Raw genomic sequence first — 21819 nt, forward strand, 5'->3', positions numbered from 1 at the left:
ATTGGCGAAAAATGTCGACGTCATTATGGAAAATGATGTAGGAAAAGTTTTCATTCACAGTCTAATTGTAAAAAGGATGGTGACATTGTTGACCATGGGAACACCTTCGTTACTAAATTAACGGTAAATAAGAGAGTTATGACATCTGAATTGGATGCGGGAGCTCACAGCACATGTATATCGATATCTGAGTGGGTTAAGTATTTTTCCAGAAGTGAATTTTACAAAGGTAGAGCTACTTTAATACAGTATGATAATAAGAAACTTGTTGCACAGATATATTCCGTTCAAGTAAATGTTGAGTTAAATGGTAACTTGTATGAATTACCACTGTATGTAGTTGATACTAAATGTTCTAATGTTCTTGGTAGAAATTGAATGAGATTGTTGCCACTTGATTGGGAAGCAGTTGCTAGTGTTTGCAAAATTCACTAGATTTCTATACTTAAGCCAGAAATTGATTCTATGGATAAGCTCAAAATAAGTTACCATGACGTATTTATACATAAGGTTGGTCTTTTCAACGGCACTAAGGGTAGTCTTATTCTTAAGGAAGATGCTGTACCTGTTTATTTGAGAGCAAGGCCGATACCCCTAGCTTACCAACCTCTTGTTGAAAACAAGATATTGGAGATGGTCCGTGATGGTTATCTTATTAAGCTAAGTGATCAAGAATTGGCTAAAAATCAGTGGACGAACCCCATAGTGCCCATTACTACTGAGTCAACTGATAAAAAAATTAAGGTACGGATTTGTGGTAATTTTAAAGGAACCCTTAACCCAAGATTAGTTGTTCCACAGTATCCTTTGCCGAAAATAGATGAAATATTTGCTAAGCTAGGAAAAGGAGTGAAACTTACCAAGCTCGACTTGAACAGTGCATATATGCATTTGGAAATGGATGAGATTTCTCCGGGACTAAAAACAATTGTTACCCCTTGGGGACTATTTAAGTTAACCCGATTAGCTTATGGAGTAGCATCTGCACCTGAAGTATGGCAATTCAAGATGCAAAGTATTCATTCTGGACTTAAGAAAACCTTTTGTTACCCGGATGATACTACAATTACAGGATTTTCTGATGATGAACATTGGCCAAACGTTATCGTTCTTGTTGAAATGTGTAAAGCCGCCGGACTGACTATTAACTTAACTAAGAGCCATTTTTTCAGAATGAAGTCGAGTATTGTGGTCACATAATCGACAAGTATGGATTGCGAACTTTACCCAAAAAGTAAAAGCAATGTTGAACGCCCCGGAGCCCAAGGATGAAACACAAGAAAGATCTTTTTGTAGCATGGTTAAATGTTATTCAAAGTTTTAGCCAAATATATCCACAGTAATGAGCCCTCTCTATAGCTGTTTAAACAAGTCAAAATTTGAATGGAGTGAAAAGAGTAGTAAAGCATATAAGAAGGCTAAAGAATTACTTGCTTTATCTTAGGTTCGAGCTCATTATGACCCAAATTTACGTATAACTTTAGCTTGTGATGCGTCAGAACAAGTAATGGGAGCCTGTTTATTCCATATTTATGCAAACAATGAAGAAAGACCTTTGTCTTTTGCAAGCTAAACATGGGCTAAACCAGAAAGGAACTACTGTGTCCTTGATAAAGAAGTTAGAGCAATTGTATGGGCTACAGAGAAATTCGATGTACCGAGTAAGCACATGTAACAGGCGCACCTTTTTTCCCAGGAATTGCAGCCGAAAATGGGGGTGTACCTCTAACACAAACTTTTTATCTTCCCCTCCTCTCTTTTCCCGGTCGCAAGCCCAAGAGGAACTGAGTGGCCTTGGTTTTCTGCGTGAGTCAGTCATCTAAAAACCAAGGTCAAAAAAAAGCGGGAGGCAGGGGAGTTTCTCCTTCAGTAACGTACTTTTACAATGCTCCTCTTTGTGTTTCTTACTCGTAAGAATCGTGCCGTCACATTGGTACCTCAGAGGTGAACATGAAAAAGATCGTGCGGGGTATTTCGCTCCGGAGGGTGCGCTAAATTTACTGCTACAAGTGGGCATACCGCGGAATTTATACTGCATATAGTACTCGCTTAGCAATCGTAGAGAAAAGCACAGTTTTGAAGGTCAATACCCGGTAATAGTCAACGTCGGTCTTGCCGAGTAATTTCTGTTACGCTAAGGGCCTGCTTTTTCAGAAATCATCTGATTGGAAATTATATTGGTGTTAAAAATGCTGTTAAAAATTCAAACGAGTGCGTACATTGTTTGACTAAAAGGCGGATTGAAGAAATCGGAAATGCTTATATGTGAAGAGCACTGAAGGAGAGGTAGAGGGGAAGGAACCTGCTCCCTCCGTCTTTCCTCCGCAACGAGGTTGAGGGCGAAGGAGAAAGGGAAAAAGACATCCGATCTTGCATTTGACGTCGATGCCTTCAAAGCGAAGGGGCGATGGTGCAGCAATGTGATACACGCAGTTTGAGTTGCCTGAAGTTTCCAGTCCATCTTGTCTTATTTGAATGCGCTCATGCTATGCTTGTTTCTTCCGAAATTGTGCTTTTTGGACTATTTTGAACATTAGTAGCCTTGTTGCATCTATAAATATTTCTGTCAATTTAATAGGGCTAAAGAAACGTAAATTCTGTCAGATATGCGTCGCGTTAGATCCCTTTCTTTTTTTGAACCTCGTGCGTGGCATACATTTATTGAAAGCTATTGAGATATCTTCGGGCTCAGTAGGTGACTCACCTAGCATTTGGCCTCCGGAAACTGGGAGATCAATCAAGGTCAGTTGGTGAGACAGGGTAGGGATGAAATAAGTTTTGGTTGTTCCCGCGTAAATTGATATTTTCCTTTGAGGCGCGTGATTTATGGTCCATGGGGTCACGGAAAGGAAAAAAAAAGTCAGAGGCATGAGCTGATGGAGGGTCGGGGGTATTTTGTGAAATCTACGCTGTGGTAATTTTCTAACGGCGCTGAGATTCCCCCAATTGTTGTCCAATCTCTTGGGAATATTCACGCTATGTGCCTGTCGTGTTTTGCTTTAAAATTTTCCACGGCTGAAATTATATTACAAAACTCCTAATAGAGCCTTTAAAAAGAAATTGCACGTGAGTAGGACAAACATCGTAGTGCAACGGCGTATGCGAAGAGAGGATCGGAACTCTTTCTACTCCCTCTTACGGGTCGTTGCATTCAGGAAAGCAATGATTAAAAATTTTGGATTCAGATTCAATTTCTTCCACAAATTTGGATCCGAAGTCCATTTGAGGTGAAGGGCATTATTCGTGGGTATTGGAATCTGAGGTATCCGATCCGACCGTCCCTAGTAAGCATCATGAGGTGAAGGCTACAAGTGAATACCTGTTAATCTCCGAGCGCCATACATGCCGTGTAAATTTAGCTGAAAAATGCCGCTTGAATTATTAGTATTGAAGTGGAAATTTTTATGACTGCCAAAAGTCCAGGCTTAAGTCTGCAACGCCACGCGATAGGATAAAAATTCTCGAAAAGTTTTTTTTCTTTGTCTTCGATGCTCAAAATATGGGTGCGCCTCTTACACATGCTTATACGGTATTCCTAAGAAGTCGTTTCTTTCTAATTATCACAGAGCATAAGTCAGAGTTCTCTATTGCAAACAATTGCGTAATATTAAATGGAAAAGTCGTGATCCCGAGATCATAAAGACCCCAGTTACTTTAAGAATTGCATTCTGGTCACTTGGGAATCACAAAAACGAAATTCCTAGCTAGGATTTTTATTTGTTGGCAAGGGCTAGACAAGGAAATAAAGTCTTTAACGTCTTCATGTGAAGGATGTTCTCTAATAAGAATAGAACCTGTCAAAGCCCCATATCATCCGTGGGAATGGCCAACAGAGCCTTGGGTACGTATTCATCTTGATTTTGCTGGTCCATTTTTAGACTCAATGTTTCTGATCATTATAGATTCCTATAGTAAATGGCCAGAGGTAATCAAAATGTCCTCAACCACCAGTAGTGCCTTGATTGAGGCCCTGATACCAAGTTTTCCACAGTTTGGTCTACCAAAGGTTATTGTGAGTGGTGAATTAAAGCTGTTCTGTAAAAATAATGGTATACTACATGTAACTCTTGCACCATACCACCCTAATGCAAATGGATTAGCAGAGAAAGATGTTCAAACATTTAAACGTGCAATGTTGCCAAGCAAATTTGATTCCTCCAGTGACCTTGACAAGTTTTACTCTTGCTAATTGTCATACAGAAATGCTGAACACTATTTTACAAGACAAAGTCCTGCTATACTAATGTTTGAAAGATCACTCAGAACAAGACTAAGTTAAGTTAAATCTTACAGTGTGTATCCTAGAGATGTTACACCTAAGTATGATAAACTTAGATCGTTTCAAGTTGGTGATCAGGTACTGATAAAAATTTCCACAGATAAGAGGAAGTGGAAAAAGGCTGTGATAATTAAATCGACCAATCTAACGTTTATATTTGCTTTTTGGATCCTATGTTTATATTTAATGGTATATTATTATCGTCTGCAACGGGCGCTGCCAAATGTAGTTTTGCTTCCTTGTTATCTCTTTCTACATTAAGAACGACTCCTCGAGAACAGCCATCCAATCTTGATGTTAGGAATGAAAGACAAAATAATTGTCTCAGCGCCTAATCTGTGTTGCCAATTTCCCGGACGTAAGACGTAGGGATTTATTTGACAACATTGTATCGACTGATTTACTCCCCTGGATTGGATTATTGGACTACTCACCTGGGAAAAAGGCTAATGGGAATACCATTGAAAAAATATCTATGGAAAGAGAGTGGGAAGTAGAACCTGATAGGCAACATGTTGATTCTTCAATTTCTGATGATAGCGAGCAATGCTTGCCAAAGTCAGCTTCTGTTTCAAATTCAGATTTAGAATCAGATGGGGAAACTAATTGTAAAAAGTGTCCTACTCGGGAAAGGAGGAAAAAGGAGCACCCCAATTTTAATAAAATGAAATGCATCCCCATGACGTCAAAACCCTGACCTTCACTCTGATCCACTCGATGTATGTTTTCGTCCTTCACTCACTTGTTCACCAAAACCGTTTCCCCTCCCACTCCCCCACACCTAATTCCATATACCCCCACCTACTTCCTTGGCCTGGGTATATATACCGAGAGAGTACTGGATTTTTCACCTTGAAAATGACACTTACGTGTTGAAACCATGGTTGGTTGCTGAGTTGTGCCGGCCCTTACAGCCCTTGTGGTGACTGACTCCCTCATGGATACAAATTTCCGAACACTTTTAGACATTCTGGAGAGCTGATTTTGGGACGCGTGCGGGGAACCCGAAATGAGCCGGAGGAAAAATCCGAAAACCGAAAGTTTCCGCCACGTGTCGTCGCTAGGACGACAAAATGGCCAAAATCGCGCTTTTCCCGGAGACGGTCTTTCGGTTTTTATTTTACTGCTCGCGAACCGTACGTGCCACGTGCATGGTTAATGCACATATGAAAGCTGATAAATTTGGTCACGTAATTATGTAATTTTATCAGTTTATAGTTAAGTAAATGGCTGCAAAAATGGCGTCCGAAAATTGGTTTTTCGAAAAACATTTCATAACTTCCGCTCCCCTCGTCGTAATTACAGGTGTAGGATATTTAAAATGATTATTATATATGGTTATAATATTGTCTACGATATATAGGTACAATTATCTTTCGTCGCCCTTTATTACTCAGAAAAAAATTAAAACATACCAAAAATAACCGAAAATATTCAAATACGATAATCAAAAGATTAACGCAACATTTCGACAATTTTTACTTGACCGATTTCTTTTAAACTTATTAATTACATACATAGATGCATTGTCTTTGAGATAACGTAAACATTTATAAAGTATTTCAATCAATACACCCGTAAAAAATAAAAATGTCGGACACTACCCATTTTTTTCCTGGGAGAGGTTTACTTTTTATAGTATTACACTCGAAATATGGATGTCATAGGGCAAACGTCTGTTATTACTGAAACTAAATGGATGTGATCATAAAAATTGTTATCTTTACAGTGTGATTTGACATCAGTATTTGCAGAAATACCGTCTAAAAATGTATTCAACGGAAAATATTTCATTTTATTGTCATACTTAATGCTGCCAGCAACGTAATTTCGTGAGTGGTTTAACAAAAATGATTATTATATATGCTCATAACATTGTATACGAAATGTTGGTAAAAATTTGTTTCATCGTCCTTGGTTACCCAGAAAAAAATTAAATATTCCGAAAATCACCGAAAACCATGATTTCCAAAATATTAACACAAGATTTCGTCAATTTTTTCCAGACCGATGTATTTCAAACTCCACAATTACATACAACCAGGTATAAGGTTTCCGTAAAGATAGGCATTTAATAAATGTTGCTGTCAATATAACAGCAAAAAATAAAAATGGCGGACACTACTAATTTTTTCTGGGGAGAGTTTTACTTTTTAGTGTATTACTCTCGAAATATGGATTTCATAGGGGTAACTTCTCGTAGATATGATAGTAAATGGATGTGACCATATAATATCGTCATCTTAAAACCCCGTGAAGCCCCCTAAAAATTTAAATTCGCATATAAGTAGCCTTTTCGGGTACTTTTCGTCACGATTCCGCCTCATTACCATTACCACTCATCGCTACGGAATTGATGTGAATGATTGATAACCTCTTGCAGTACAAACCTGTAAACTCCCGGTAACCCCACATACACCCCCAAAAAAATAAAATTATGCATATAAGTATACTTTTGGGTACTTTTCTTTACTATTCCACCGTTTTTCCAAGCCTTACCACTCATCGCTACGGAATTGATGCGGACGATTGATGACCTCTGGCAGTACAAACCTATAAACCCCCGGTAACCCCACATACACCCCCCAAAAATAAAATTTTGCATATAAGTCTACTTCTTTGGTACTTTTCGTTACTATTCCACCGCTGGTCCTTACACCAACGACTCATCACTACGGGATTTATGTGAACGACTGGTGACTGCCAGAAGTGCACACATGTAAACCCCCGGTATCCCCTTGAAACCCCTTTAAAAATGTAAAATGTGCCATTAAGTCTCATATTTGGGAACTTCTCGCCAACATCACGCCGCATTAACCGTCCCCTATGAGCTATAGATCCATAATCTATGGTGAGGGTGGGCCGCCGTAAACCATACGGGAAAAATACCTGAAAACCCCCGATAAACTCATGGAACCCCGCCGAAAAAATATAAGCGAGCGCGCGGAGCGCAGCGAGTATACTTATTATTCTACAGTACGTGTCCAAAATCCATCTCGCGGAGGCAGAAAAAAAGTGAAACCTGAAATACTCATAGTGGCAGTCAAAACATAAAGTTTCATTTTACATATTCGAATTAAAATTATAATAAATATTGCCAAAGAATGGCCATAATATTATTTCTTTTGGCAACTGCCTCTGGTAAATTTCCTTCATTCTCATTTCTTACATCATGATTTCCAATTATATCATCATCTACGCTTTTAGTATAAACATCGTTTTCGCCTCTTAGTATAAGAAAGTTGTGTAGAACACAAGATGCTGCTATTTTGTCACAACCAAAATCTATATCCTGTGTATCTAAATGTTTCAGGTGCCGAAATTTACTTTTTAGGAATCCAAAGGCCCTCTCTATAGCCGCTCTAATTTTACTTAATTTAGTGTTATTAATTTCATTTGTTTGCCGTGGTCTCACATGTCATGTATCCCGAAATAGTGTCATCACGTTGAGGAGCAAAGGGTAAGCCGACTCTCCAATTAAATCCAAGTCTTGAGGCAAGAGTGGATTTGCATCACTGGTAAAATGGTCATATACAGGACTCAGCCTAAAGACATTAGCATCATGCATTCGCCCTCGCAGTCCCATAAAACATCCAAAACTAATGTCCGATGGCCGCAAACGCCTGAAAAATTCAGTAAAAATGAGTTGAACTCCACATAAAAAAAATCCTCCTCAAGTAATAAGGTGTCATATCAAGTGCTCAGATAGAATACTGCAGAAATATTTTTTGAGTTACAATAAGGTACCTTGCAAAATTACCAAATGTGTTCCTTAACGGTTATAGTAATCGTTTGAATTGTGTGGTGGTTTCCTACAATGTATATGGCAACCATCTATAGCTGCCACTACTCCTGGAAAGCCATGTGATATTACGCTGAATGCCTGAAATGAGCATAACTGTCAGCTTGAAGTTCGAACTTGAGAATTTCCTGTACTCCACTCACTCTTTCAAGGAATTTTTCTTCCTTTTTTTAATGACAAATTTATACTGAGATACGGTAGTACTGGATTGATTTAACGACTAACATTGGCATTAGCTACAAGAGTCCTACGTTCCGGCAACTTTATGTAATTTGTGATTAAATGTTTTAGGATCCTTACAGTCTCCATAATGGCAAGGACATAATGGCATGAGCTCTTGGCAACACCAAATCTGTTACCTACTGCCAAAAAACTCTCCTGTTTAGCGAAGATCCACACTGTCACCATAATTTTCTTCGGCAATTCAATTAGCCTATTTCCATTTCCGTTCATTGCATTGCCGATTACATTCACCAATTCCTTAAATGCAATATTTCAAATCATTCTCATTATACAGATATGGTACACGACTGTTGTATAACGCAGGCTGCTGATTGACATTTGATAACCCGAAAAATCATCCATGACATATTAAAGAGCATTAAAATCATTATAATTAATAAATATTAATTTACCCGAAAAAATGCCCTAGACATACGGAAATGCTCTTGAAACAGATCGTCCTGATAACGAGGGAATATCCTTTCATAGTAATTTTCATTCCGCGGCCTATTTCTTCTGAAGCGTACGAATAAGGGATTTTTTATAAAGAATCCAGCCTCACGTTGAATTAAGCCGAACAAATTGTTCATAATATCATCGTCTCCTGTAATTATAATTTCCAGTGCATCTACTGGAATCGCATTACCGCCCATTTTGAATTGTTTCTGCTAGTTAGCCACGTGAGTGATCACTGCTCAGCAACCATTCAGCAGATCGCAACCACCGGTTGCTCACCGGTGAGTGTGCGCTGAACGCGACCAATGAATGACGTATATAAGGAATCATTAGCAACCTAACAACCAAACAAGGTTTCCATTTGAACCAGATCCTGCAACGTATACAATGGTAGTATACATCATGGTTATTCATGGCCCATATCGAACTTCCATCGGTTAAGTAATCTGTATAGACTCGAAACAGACAGATTTTATAAGTCTACAATTTTTCGTGTGCTCTCAGGGATATATATACTAAAAGGTCGCATAAAAAGAAGCCTCCGCTTCTTAAAACCATTTCTGTCAAATACCACGTTGAAAAAGCAAAAAAAATAGCAGAACATTACTCAGCAAAGAGTTATACATAATTAAAAAAAATCTTGTAAGAATTCCTTAAACAATTACGTTATGGTAACTTAAACGCCTCATCATCATCATCACTGGTCAACAATCCTAGGATTTGTTTGACGCAGCTCTCCACTCAGTTCTCCTATCAGCTAATCTTTTCACACCTACGTATTTCTTCTCTATCACATCTCTCTTTACTTGTTCCATATATTTTGTTCGGGGTCTTCCTTTTCCATTCTTGCCTTCCTCTTGTCCTTCGACGATTGTCTTCATCAGGCCATCATGCCTCAAGATGTGGTCTATAAGGTTGTTCCGTCTTCTTATTACGGTTTTCGTGAGGCTTCTCTTCTCTCCTACCCTTCTTAGGACTTCCTCGTTACTAACTCGGTCGATCCATTTGATTTTCATCATTCTTCTGTAGCACCACATTTCAATGGCCTCTATCCTTGCTTTCTCCGCTTCGGTCATTGTCCATGCCTCACTTCCGTATAGGAGCATACTCCAGATGTAGGTTCTTATGAATTGTTTCTTTACTTCCATATTTAAGTTTCCCGCAGTAAGCAGGTCTCTCTTTTGGTGGAATGCTCTCTTCGCCTGGGCTATTCTGCTGATAACTTCTTTCTTGCTTCTCCCGTTACTAGTTATCTTGCTTCCCAAATAACAGAATTCAACCACCCCTATCAGTTTTTGCCTCCCTATTTTAATGTTGGTCTTGACTTCTTCTCTTCTGCTGCATACTAAGATCTTGGTTTTCTTCGTGCTTATTTTCAGTTGATATCTACTTATCACCCTACCCATATTAACTAGAATATTTTTCAAATCCTTCTCTGTTTCTGCTATAACGGCTATGTCATCGGCAAATCTTAGCATGCTAATTTTTTCTCCATGGATATTCACTCCCAATTCCTTTTCTTTGATTTCATTAATGGCTTTTTCAATGTAAACGTTGAAAATTACGGGTGACAATGTACAGCCTTGTCGCACTCCTTTCTTAATTCTTGGTTCTTCACAGCTGGGCCCTGATTTTATCACGGCTAATTGGTTTTTGTATAAACTGTGGATGATTCTTCTGTCATTATAAAGAACCCCAACTTCCTTTAGGATTCCAAGCATTGTGCTCCAATCCACGTTGTTAAATGCTTTCTCTAAGTCCACAAACGCAACGAATGTTGGCTTGTTCTTTTCCATTCTCTTCTCTATGAGCAGTCTTAGGGCCAATATTGCTTCCCTTGTGCCTTTGTTTTTTTCTGAATCCAAATTGGTCCTCATCCAAGTACTCTTCTGCTTTTCTTTCTATTCTTCTATAGATGATCCTTGTCATTATCTTCGACGCATGTGTAGTCAGGCTAATGGTCCTAAAATCTTCGCAGTTCTCCGCTTTTTTCTTCTTAGGAATAGGGATTATAATGTTCCTCTCGAAATCCTTTGGTATCTCACCTGTCGTATAATGTCCTCCACCTCACTAATGATTTTGTATAGCTGGCTCAACGTCTTCTTTCCTGAATTTTTAATTAGTTCTGCAGGAATGTCATCAATGCCAGACGCTTTATTTATCCTGAGGTCTCTTACAGCCGCATAAAATTCCGATCTTAAAATTGGGGCTCCCATGTCATTGGCATCCACTTCCCTCTCGTTTTCGATAGCATTCGTTCTGAGGCGACTTCCTTTGTACAAATCTTCCAGATATTCCTTCCATCTTTTCCCTTTTTCTTCGTTTTCAATCAATAGTTCTCCGTCTTTGTCCCTAAGGGTATTACATCTTACGCCCATTTCCTTAAAGTGGTTCCTCACTATCCTATTGGCGGCCTCTACTTTTCAATATTTAAGATTGTTTTGCACGTCTTACAGGATAAAAACTTGAAAGGTATGTGACCCACGCAACATTCTTATAGAATTCTATAAGAAATGTTGAGTTCTTATAAGAATTTCTGTAAGACTTATAAAATCCTATAAGAACTCTGTAAGACTTATAGTATTTTTTAAGTCTTACAGAATTATTATAGGATATTTTAAGAAATTCTCTAAGACTTAAAAGTAGAGGTCCGTGAAAGTGGTTTTATTTTTTGCTAAACTTTGTTTTAATACCATATATTTCGATGTTATGGAAAATCTTGGCGGTGTTCTTATAATGCTACAATTTTCCCACGTCCTTAGGCGTTTCATTATTTTATGGTACACATTTCATGAATACTTATACTTTTATTAAGCATTTTACATAATTTTATTTTTACAATTTCATTTAGCACAATTTCGATAGTACAAAATTTCTGGTAAAACTAAATGAAAGAAATGGTTCAACTTATATTGCTTCAAGGTATATGAATATGTAGTTCAAGTATGTAGTCTTGGTGAATATGATCGGCAAACGGGAAATTCCCACTACCTCGTATGTGTATACTTCGAGAGCCATTCCAGAAATTTTGCATTTTCAAATTTCTCTACACTAAATAAAGCCTTTAAAAATGCATCTGTAGTAGCTCCTCCTTGACTCTTTTTGACTGAGTGACTTTGTGTACAAATGATAGCTGTCGTTTTGTAGGTCCCCTTTCTTTTGCACGTTTATGTGTATCGCTACTGATGTGCTTTAACAAAGTGTCACATCTTTCAAATTAAAATCTTTTATCACAAACATTGCACAGTAATACTCTGTCTTTCACATAAAATCCTTCTAAGCTGAATTCATTTGCCCTGGTATGAACAGTATCACTAACTTTTGGCATTTTAAAATTCCTATCCTTCGTTCGATATTTAAAGCTATGGAACTATGATAAAAAACAGTCCAACCGCAAAACACAACCAATCACAATGGTGTTTTCAAACTGAGTGCTGGGTAGCTGCGGTATAACCATAGTACTGTATAACTTACAAATTGGCCAAAATGTTTCATGTTGTGGGTTCCCTTTCAATACCCCTCATCCAGGTGTTGAGGGAAGGTAGGAGAGCAGCTAGGTACAACAAAATCACTCGGTTTTGATTAAAGCTATTGCCAATCGGTCGGGAACGACAGTGAAAGAAGTATATATAACTAAACATAATAGGATTCAAAGAAACATGAAAAATTATTTCCCATTTATCGATCATGAAACATCTAGAATAAGACGCTTTCTCACCTGAAGAATTAGATATTATATTTGGACAATGCCGAAATGATATTTTCTGCAATGAAGCTTAGTAGAGAGCCAAATATCCGACGATCAGTCCACTGATAAATAGAACCCCCCTCCTCCTATCCTTTCTGTTCCTTCCTTTCCTTCCCCCTACTGCTAGAGCTTCGTGCTTTCAAATAACCATACGTCTCTATGGATGTCTTTAGACGAATCGAATTGCACAGTGGACGGCCGCCGTGGTCACCGCGGCGCCCATTCCAATCCAGCCCGGCAGTGCGCTGTCTGCGGCATGAAATAGAGGCAGTACTATATTGAGGCCACTTTCTGACGAAATAACTTTTCGCCAGCCGCCGTTCACGTCACGACGCGACGGCGTGAAATTCAGCCCGCTTTCAGACGAGACGACTCTGCCACGCTGTGGGCCGTGTCGTGAACGGCGCGCCGCGGCGGCCCGGTCCCAGCCAGCGGCCGTGTTTAAGTCAACGGAATTGTTACATTATACCCGCACTCAAGGTTTGCCACTGCTAGCACTTTGTGCTTTCAAATAACCATGCGTGTCTATAGATGTCTTTAAACGAATCGAATCACGCAATTGACGGCACGGCGCACAGTGGTCCCAAATCGAAAAAAGCTGGCCAAAAGTCATTTTTTTCGACTTTTTACGAGGAAGTTTTGAATTATGTATGTGGATTTTGCAGGATATGGCCTGTAATATTTTGTACCTGATAGGTCTGTGTGATTATTATGTTGACCTGTGTAACCCGTCAAACATGGGCATGTTCAGCCTAAAACGCCCGAGGCGTAGAAATAGTCGATTTTAGGGTAATTCAACTTAATAAATGACTATTTTAATTTCATGGGATTCATCTGTCAATTTTAATACGGTAAGTTTGCATATTTTTTCACCGTATTATAGTATATTTGTTCGTTACAGAATTTATTATAACTATATTTAATTATTTATAATGTTAGCTATTTTTGGGCCTATTTTTAGTCAAATGTGTCAATATAGTTTCGTGCCCCTCCGTGCCCCTCAAAGATTCCTATCCTTAATCCTTAGGAAGAGTATGTACAACAAGATGGAGAAAAAAAATCTTGCCTATACTTGCCTATCCGACATCTAGAGGGTTTTAAGTTGAGCGGTGCACCGCTCCGCTGAGGGCGGCTGGCCAGCGGCCGGCGGGAGACAGTGGCATTATCGCTCAAATATTCCTGTATCGGTAGTCAAACTTGCTTGGTGTATACTTAGCATAATTCTACATCCTGTACGATTACATAAATCAAGTGCTTCACGCCTATCGTATGCACACTTCTCGTTTGTGCTCTCACCTTTAATGAAACCAATGAGGGCCGGTTTTCATGCTCTTAATGAGAAACATTATGAGTGATCAAAAGTGACTTCTCAAGTTCTCATGCGAGAACCTTACAGTAACCACAAGATGCTTTTCTCTGCAAAACTAACCTCATATTTTTATAGAGAAGAGATCCCTTGCATGCTGTACAGCGTTGTCATTACGTTATTCCGAAATAAGGTATTGGCGCTAAGAGAAATAAATGCTCCCTAATGCCAAGAATTATTCACAGAATCATTTCGACAGCCCATAGACGTAGATAGGATTGAATTCGGAGGGAAAAATTCGTCTAAACCCACCAATGGAGCGTGAATCTTGCTCGTGCATTCTTTAATAATAATGGAATGAGGATGACGGCCTCCCTCACCATAGCCATTGCATGGATGTGGTGAACATTTCCCACTCAGTTTTACTTAATGTTTTTTTATGTGAACAAGTGCTGTGCTCCGAACTGTGTTAACACGGCTAACTCGAGAAACTTCTCCTGTCCAGATAATTAAAGCACTTGGTTTGCCTATATTTGGCATTCAAATTTCAGGATACGCCGGAAACTCAGAGACAAGTCTATATAAGCTTTATATCTTTTATTCAATGTCAAATCATAATTTCCTGTTTTTTATTGGCTAAAAATAGACAACTTTTAGAAATCACATTCATCGTTTCAGCCGTAAATACTCCTGTTAAATTTGAACTATGGGTGCCGCAAATTTTTTCGTACCTTGCGGTGCACATTAAAAATACGGAGAGAAAAGAATATTAATAAGCGAAGAAGAAGGAATATGTCGTGGAATATTTGAAAATAAGATTTCGACTGAATGAAATCAAGCATGCAAAAAATATTCTGACGCGTTTTGTGCGAAGAATGTTTTCTCGAAATACCTGAGAAAGTGGAGTCAAAGCTCGAGGACAGATGAGCATTGCAAAGAGATGTTCAAAAGCTGGTTGCAGAAGGAAATGAAATTCCCTCCATAAGCATATCAATATCTCCCTCTCGCATCTAGTGAGCGCAAATGATTACCGTGTATGCACAGTCGGTGAATATATGCAGTGTATATAAATAATCACTTATTATTCTCAATCATCATATTTTTAAAAGTGAAGTTTTGATTCAGGATTTCATTTCAGACAAGATGAAATTACGTGTAAATATAAAATTATAATCAATAAGTAAGAAATATTGGACCCGTTTCTATAATTTTGAAAAATCTACGAATGAATGCTTTATGTGTATGAAATGTAATTATTAATGTGGTTTGTAATTTTCACGACGGGTATCGATGAAAGACTTATTCATAGACTTTCAGTGATATTAAAATCTGTCCTGTGGCTATGAGATAAATAATGAAGCCTTCAGCCAGTATTGCATTGAAATAGCTGAGCTGTGCATCGATTATGCTTGGTATTATATTCTGCTCATGGTAAATAAAGTCCTGATAAATGGAACAGCATTTTCCAAAGAATCCTTTCTTACATTTGAAGTTTTAACGGAGGAAGCATTGGAGGCCAGGAACATAGACATGAGGAAATTCCGAGAGCATTGTACAAGAAAATACCCAAGAATGTTAAATTATGAAGATATCTTTCGAAGACTCCTGCAAATATTTGAATCATACATTTTAATTACATCAGGAGTTACAAAAAAACGAGGTCAGCCTATCAGGTGAGGTGAAAATTTGCTAATTTCAAGTGATTCGCAGAACGACAATGAGTCCGATGGTGTGACATCGGGAGACAATTATTTTTAAATTTGTTCTTTGTGATACATAAAAGCCATTTTATTGCAATTCGAACATTATTTTCCTCAATGTTCTTAATACCAGTCATTTTATTTCATCTTATGTGACTTATCAAATATATGGAAGCCAAAAATGAGTGAGTGTGAGCACTTTTTTCCGATTTTGGTATCTCACCAACTATGCTGATGGTCGCGGGTTCGAATCTCACCAATTTCATGTCGTAAATTCTATAATGGGTTTTAACAACAATTTATACATATTTTACCTTAAAATTATACTAATTTAAACTCTCCATGAACACCAAGTTATCACCAATCGCAATGACATCTATATTGAGATTTTCTAAAAATTGTTTAAATAATAACAGCTCAAATAATGATAAAATGAAGAGACATCGTAAAAATAATGCCAAAATCAGATTCAGACAATCAAAATCAGTGAGAGATATCCACTTTTGTTGCTGTTTTAGCTAAAAGTACGACGTTATTAATTTTGGCCAGCTTTTTTCGATTTGGGACCACTGTGCGGCGCCGTTGGCGGCCGCTGTGGTCACCACGCAGCCCATTTCAATCCGGCGGTGCGCCGTCTATGGCGTGAAATACAAGCAGTGCTACATTGAGGCCGCTTTCTGACGAAACGAATTTTCGCCGGCCGCCGTTCACGTCAGGACGCCGTGAAATTCAGGCTGCTTTCAGACGAAACGACTCTCTGTCACGCAGTGGGCCGTGCCGTGAACGGTGGCCCGGTCCCAGCCAGCGGCCGCGTTTAAGTCAACGGAATTGTTTCATAATACCCACATTCAAGGTTTTCCTGAAACAAGTTATCCAATAACGCTGTCTAATGCGTCTCCGTGAGACACCGGAATTACTGCTTGGCATTGACGTGTACCGGGCGCGTGATCTTGTATTTCCGCACTTCCGTGGCCGCGTTGAATTTCTTTCCACGCATTTTTTATTCATAATATCTAATTATTCAGGTGAGAAAGCGCCTCATTCTAAATATTTCAGAATTGATACATGGGAATCGAAGAGAGAGGCTGTGATAAATTTAACGGCAAATGCTGGCGGAGAAATCATTCGCGCATAACGCATGCGCGTTATTACGCGGATGGGCTATGCGCGAGACTAAACGAGCCAATTGACCTTGGAATCGTGATGAGAATGAGCAAATGAACGTCGGCAGCGTTAAAAAATTAAGGCTTAAGCTTTAAGAGAATATGACTCCTTAGATGTGATTTTTTTCACTAATCCATCTAAAATCGCAAAAAATGCAAAATTTCGTTTTTATTAACCGTTTTCGCGTTAGTTCATGTTATTTCGCGATATCACGTCTCGCGAAATTTACTAACCTCTACTTGTAAGAAATTTCCAATAGGGAAGTGCCTTCAACTCAAACTCAAAGCACATTAGCTAAGATCTACGAAAAAACTTACCTTAAAGAATGTAGTAAAAATATAAGAATCACTCCTGCCAAGAAGAACAATTGCCAGAAAAATACTCATGCCTCCGTTGAATACAGCAGGTCCCACGTGTACAAGCGTAGCCAAGGCCCTCTCTAAATAAGAATGAAAAAGAACCTTTATCATCATCAATTGCAAACTGAACATAAATATTATGTAAGCAAATTCACGATCATACCAGTCAGTGGCGCAGACTCCATGGGGCCTGAGGGGGCCCAAGCTCCCTTAGAAATTCGTTATGGGTGTGAGGAAAAAATGTGTCAGGCTTGTCAATTTTCCCCAGAATGTCCAGATATCGAGATTTGAGTTATCAGGGTTATAATGTTGATCATATGACTCTTCTAAAATGCTTGAAAACCTTAAAACGCATTACTTATAAAATTTCTCGGGGCAAGATCCCCGCTTTGGGCCCCCCCCCCAATATTTTTTTGTAAGTTGGTACCCCTGATACCAGTAAACTCGATCATACTAGCTTGTTAATTGTAAATTAATGCAAACACAGCAGAGGGCATATTCAGCACCAAATTTGGGGTCCTGGGAGTCTAGCTTGAAAAAAAAACACCACTTACATTTTACGCTAGCATAAGACACTGTAACACTTAATTTTGAGTTGTGTGTTAGCTTGACGATTGATTGGTGAAGGACAATGGAGCGGGCAATAATGAGCAGCAGAGGTGGAATGGAGAAATTGCTGTTGACGGTGCGGGAGGGAGTGTACGGGAGTTTTTGGTTGTAAAAGTTGTGGCGTGCGGGTGTATCTTTGCTCCCGAGTTTTTAACTTATCAAAAGTGTTTTAAAATAGAGTGCATTAACCACATTTGTGAAGTTTGAAGAGAAAATAAAGAAAGTTGCAACACATGACGTTGTTTTTGTGAAGTGAACAATTTTACATTTTTAAATGTATTTTGAGCTATGAATGTATGTATGTATGTGCATTTATGTATGACTATAACCTGGGTGTGGGGAGAAAGGAATACCCCAGGGAGAGAGGGGCATTCTCTTGTGTAAAGAATTTTAAAATACTCATTTTTTATGGATTTCATAGCCTAAAATTTCATTGTTATTCTTAAAAACAGATGAAATTGAACATTTTTTGACATTTAAAAAGTTAAACATTTGAGGAGAAATAAAAGATCAACTTATAGTTTAGCATAATTATAAAAGATTAATGTTTCATCTAGCAGAAAAATTGGAAATAATTAATTGGATAAGGTTTACTCATTCAAAAGGATAAAAAATGTATGAAGATAATAAAAATGAAAACTTTTTGATAAAATTTGGGAGGCATGACCCGTGTGACCTCCTCCCCTAAATATGCCACTGGCACCAGAATGGTAATGCATTTCATGCCTCTTTTTTAAACATTGTATTGAACTCTCTTTCTGGATACACGCAGTATTTTTCCTCTTTCCCTCTTTTTTATTCAGACTTAGCAATATATGCAACCCTCATTTCAGAGACACTGCAACAGCCCTCTGACCAAGCCACCATTATGGTTGACAGAATCATAAAAATTAAAATACCCCAAGCAGCAGATAATATTCATTGGATATCTAAAAAAGGTTGATGTATCCAAAACTCATTGTTATTACACGATGGATATTATGAAAATGTAACATAGATATCCTATTTGTAACATCCACAATGATTTATAAAAATAACATTAAATAGATATCCAAGTTGTAACATCCATGATATTAAAAAATTTCTAGTCAATCCATAGGTAGCATATGTTCTATACAGAATTGAAGTGCACAAATTTTTGTTTGCATGTCTGGGGATTACCAAAATTCATAATAAGCACACCCATTATCTACTCATTAGATGTTGTGAAGATAACTGAGAGATTCTGTACCTGGACCTCCATGTCCACTGTTGGACATCCCTGCAACATTGTTTGGTGGGTCCTAGATATTTGACAGATATCCATAAAATGTTAGTATTGGGATATTGATTGATGCTTGGGACATGCTCAATATTTACCAATGCGGGTTCCAGCAAGTCTTGTGAAGGTGTGTCCAATGTTAGCGGAATAATCAACAGCAAACCCCACACACAGCAGTATGACAATTGAGGTTGAAATTTCAATTGTAAGTCCAAAGAGGTACATGGAACCGACCAAGTTAACCAATGTGAAACAAATGCAGCAGATTATCCAAATGGCAGTTTGGAAATTTTGAATCAATAAGATTGTTACAAGAGCAACAGCCAATATGGTCAGTCCCAAATTCCCCAAGAGCTCTTCTCCAATGACCTGAAAAGAAATGCATTGCTCAGCAATACCCATTCTGGCAAGTTTGTCAACTAATTGTCTCATCAAAAGCAGAAATTGAATAAAATGAGTGCCATCATGACTGAGCCAGATTGCATCTAAAAAGTGTATTTGATAATGATAGTGCGTGATAAGGATGGAACATTATCCGCATGAAATGGTAGTGAATTTTTAAATAGATGTTTCAGAACCAGCAACCAAGAATAAAAACAAGCCCATTAATTTGATCCAAGAACATTCATTAACCCATTAACTGCACATGGCATGCTGGAAGAGAGTGGTAGTGGTTACTGCCATAAACAAAAAGAATAGCTTGAAGATTATTGTGCTACCAGCTATAACCATTGAGAATTTTGTGATAAATATCACCTATAGCCAATCAAATTATAAATAAAAAAATTTTCAAAAGACCAAATGTTATAAAAAAATGATGAGTATTTACTTTCTTACTGTTATGTATTGTGCATGTAATTGTAATGAAATGTTTGTTTTGCATGCGGCCATTTTGTTTCAGGGATATTCGGCTGAGCTTTGTTTTTGTGGCATGATGGGTACACTAGGGTTATGAATTTTTGACTTATTGTACAAAATTTGATTTCCTGTGCCACAAAAGGATGAACTTTCGCCCAAAAATAACGTCCGAAGTTTTAGTTTTGTTCTATTTTTTAAATAGGTCACCCACAACATGAAATTACTAATTAGAAATTCAGCCCTATACAAGTTCTTTCTAGAGTCTTGTCAAACGTTCTTCAAATATCTCAATCTGTATGATGGAACTCTATAGGGTAGTCTGGGTGTTTGTAAGACTCTCTGAAGTCTTCTATGGCAGTATTGAATTCTATATTACTCAATAGAAATGTCCAGAAAGTTCTGGAACATTCTCCAATTTTTAAGTATATAACTGCATACGTTTGTGATCTTCTAATTAACTCTTATTCTTAATTTCTTATTAATATGTTCCTAGTCTCCAACTGCAATTTGAAATCGTAATGTCTCATAAGGTAAGCGCAACTACTATTGAAGGGAACAAAAAGATCTGGGAGAATAGTGTTGGAGATATAGTAACAGCTGATGTTTGTAAACAGTTTGTTGTCACCATTGTTGTTCTAGTTTACGTGCCTTTCTAAAGTAAAGAAAAATAAAAGGCTGAGCTACCGAAAAGAATAAGCTGCATTCTTTCTGCGCAAAATCCAACTGGTTATGGGCCCAGAGGTTACGCAAGGATGAGAAAAACGCAGTAATAGAAAGTAAAATCGTGAAAGAAGAAAAAGAAACAGAATCCGGACAATTTAATTTTTCACGATGTCATCGGATGCTCATAGCGAAAGAATAACCGTCCAGAAGCTAAATGATAATAATTATCAAGCATGGAAATTCAAGATGAGAATGGTGCTAATAAGAGAAGGTACGTGGAAAGTAGTTGATGAAGATAAACCAGAAAAATCCGAGGCGGGATAGAAAGGAGAGGACGAGAAAGCACAAAGTACCATATCCCTTAGTGTCGAGGATGGTCAGATAATACACATTTGCAAGTGTAAAAGTGCCAGAGAAATGTGGTTAGAATTGCAAAAAGTACATGAAAGGGCCAATTTAAGCAATAAATTGTATCTACTTCGAAAACTTTATCAATCAAAACTTAAAAAGGGTCAATCAATGCAAGAATATATAAAGTCAACATTAGAACTAATCGAACGTTTGCGGAGCATCGGAGAAGAAATTAGAGATTTTAATATAGCTGCTCTTTTGCTTAGTGGTTTGACAGATGAATATAGCACCCTTGTAACAGCCCTTGATACGCGTCCAGATGACGAACTCACATTAGAATACGTAAAAGGAAAACTGATTGATGAATTCACACGTAAGAATGAGTCCATAATATGCGATGATTCACGCAACCTGCAATCGGAGTCAGCTTTGAAAACACGAAAACCACATGAATCCAGATCGGAAAGAAGTAATTATAAAGAGACTCGCGAGTGTTTCGTTTGCAAGAAACGGGGACATTTAAAGAAGGATTGCAGAATATGGAAAGCAAAAATGAAAGAGTTCAAAAAGGAGAAAGGCAGTCACGAGGCACGAGGTGCTAAAGATGCCAGCCTGAACGCATCGTTTGCTACTGCGTTTTGTTCATGGTACGTAGATTCGGGCGCTACGAGCCACATGACAAATGATATTGACTTCTTTACAAGAATTCGTCGAAATAAAGAAGGAAAGGTAATCGTTGCCAATGGGGAATTCATTGCTATTGAAGGGACAGGTAAAAGATACCTCAATTGCAAGATATCTCCGACAGAAATAAACAGGATACTATTGAAGGATGTTCTGTATGTACCTGATTTGCGAGGCAGCCTACTCTCGGTAAATAAATTAGCTAAAGAAGGTAATGTTGTGACTTTCAAGGAGAATGACTGCATAATTGATAAGAAAAGCACAATGCAAGCTGTGGGAAAGATTGATGGTATTCTTTATAAATTATAATGTCAAGAAATGGCTAATTCTGCGAAGTTTGGGAATCACCGGAATTGT

This window comes from Ischnura elegans, chromosome 1, assembly GCF_921293095.1.
Source record: "Ischnura elegans chromosome 1, ioIscEleg1.1, whole genome shotgun sequence".
Classification (NCBI taxonomy): Eukaryota; Metazoa; Arthropoda; class Insecta; order Odonata; family Coenagrionidae; genus Ischnura; species Ischnura elegans.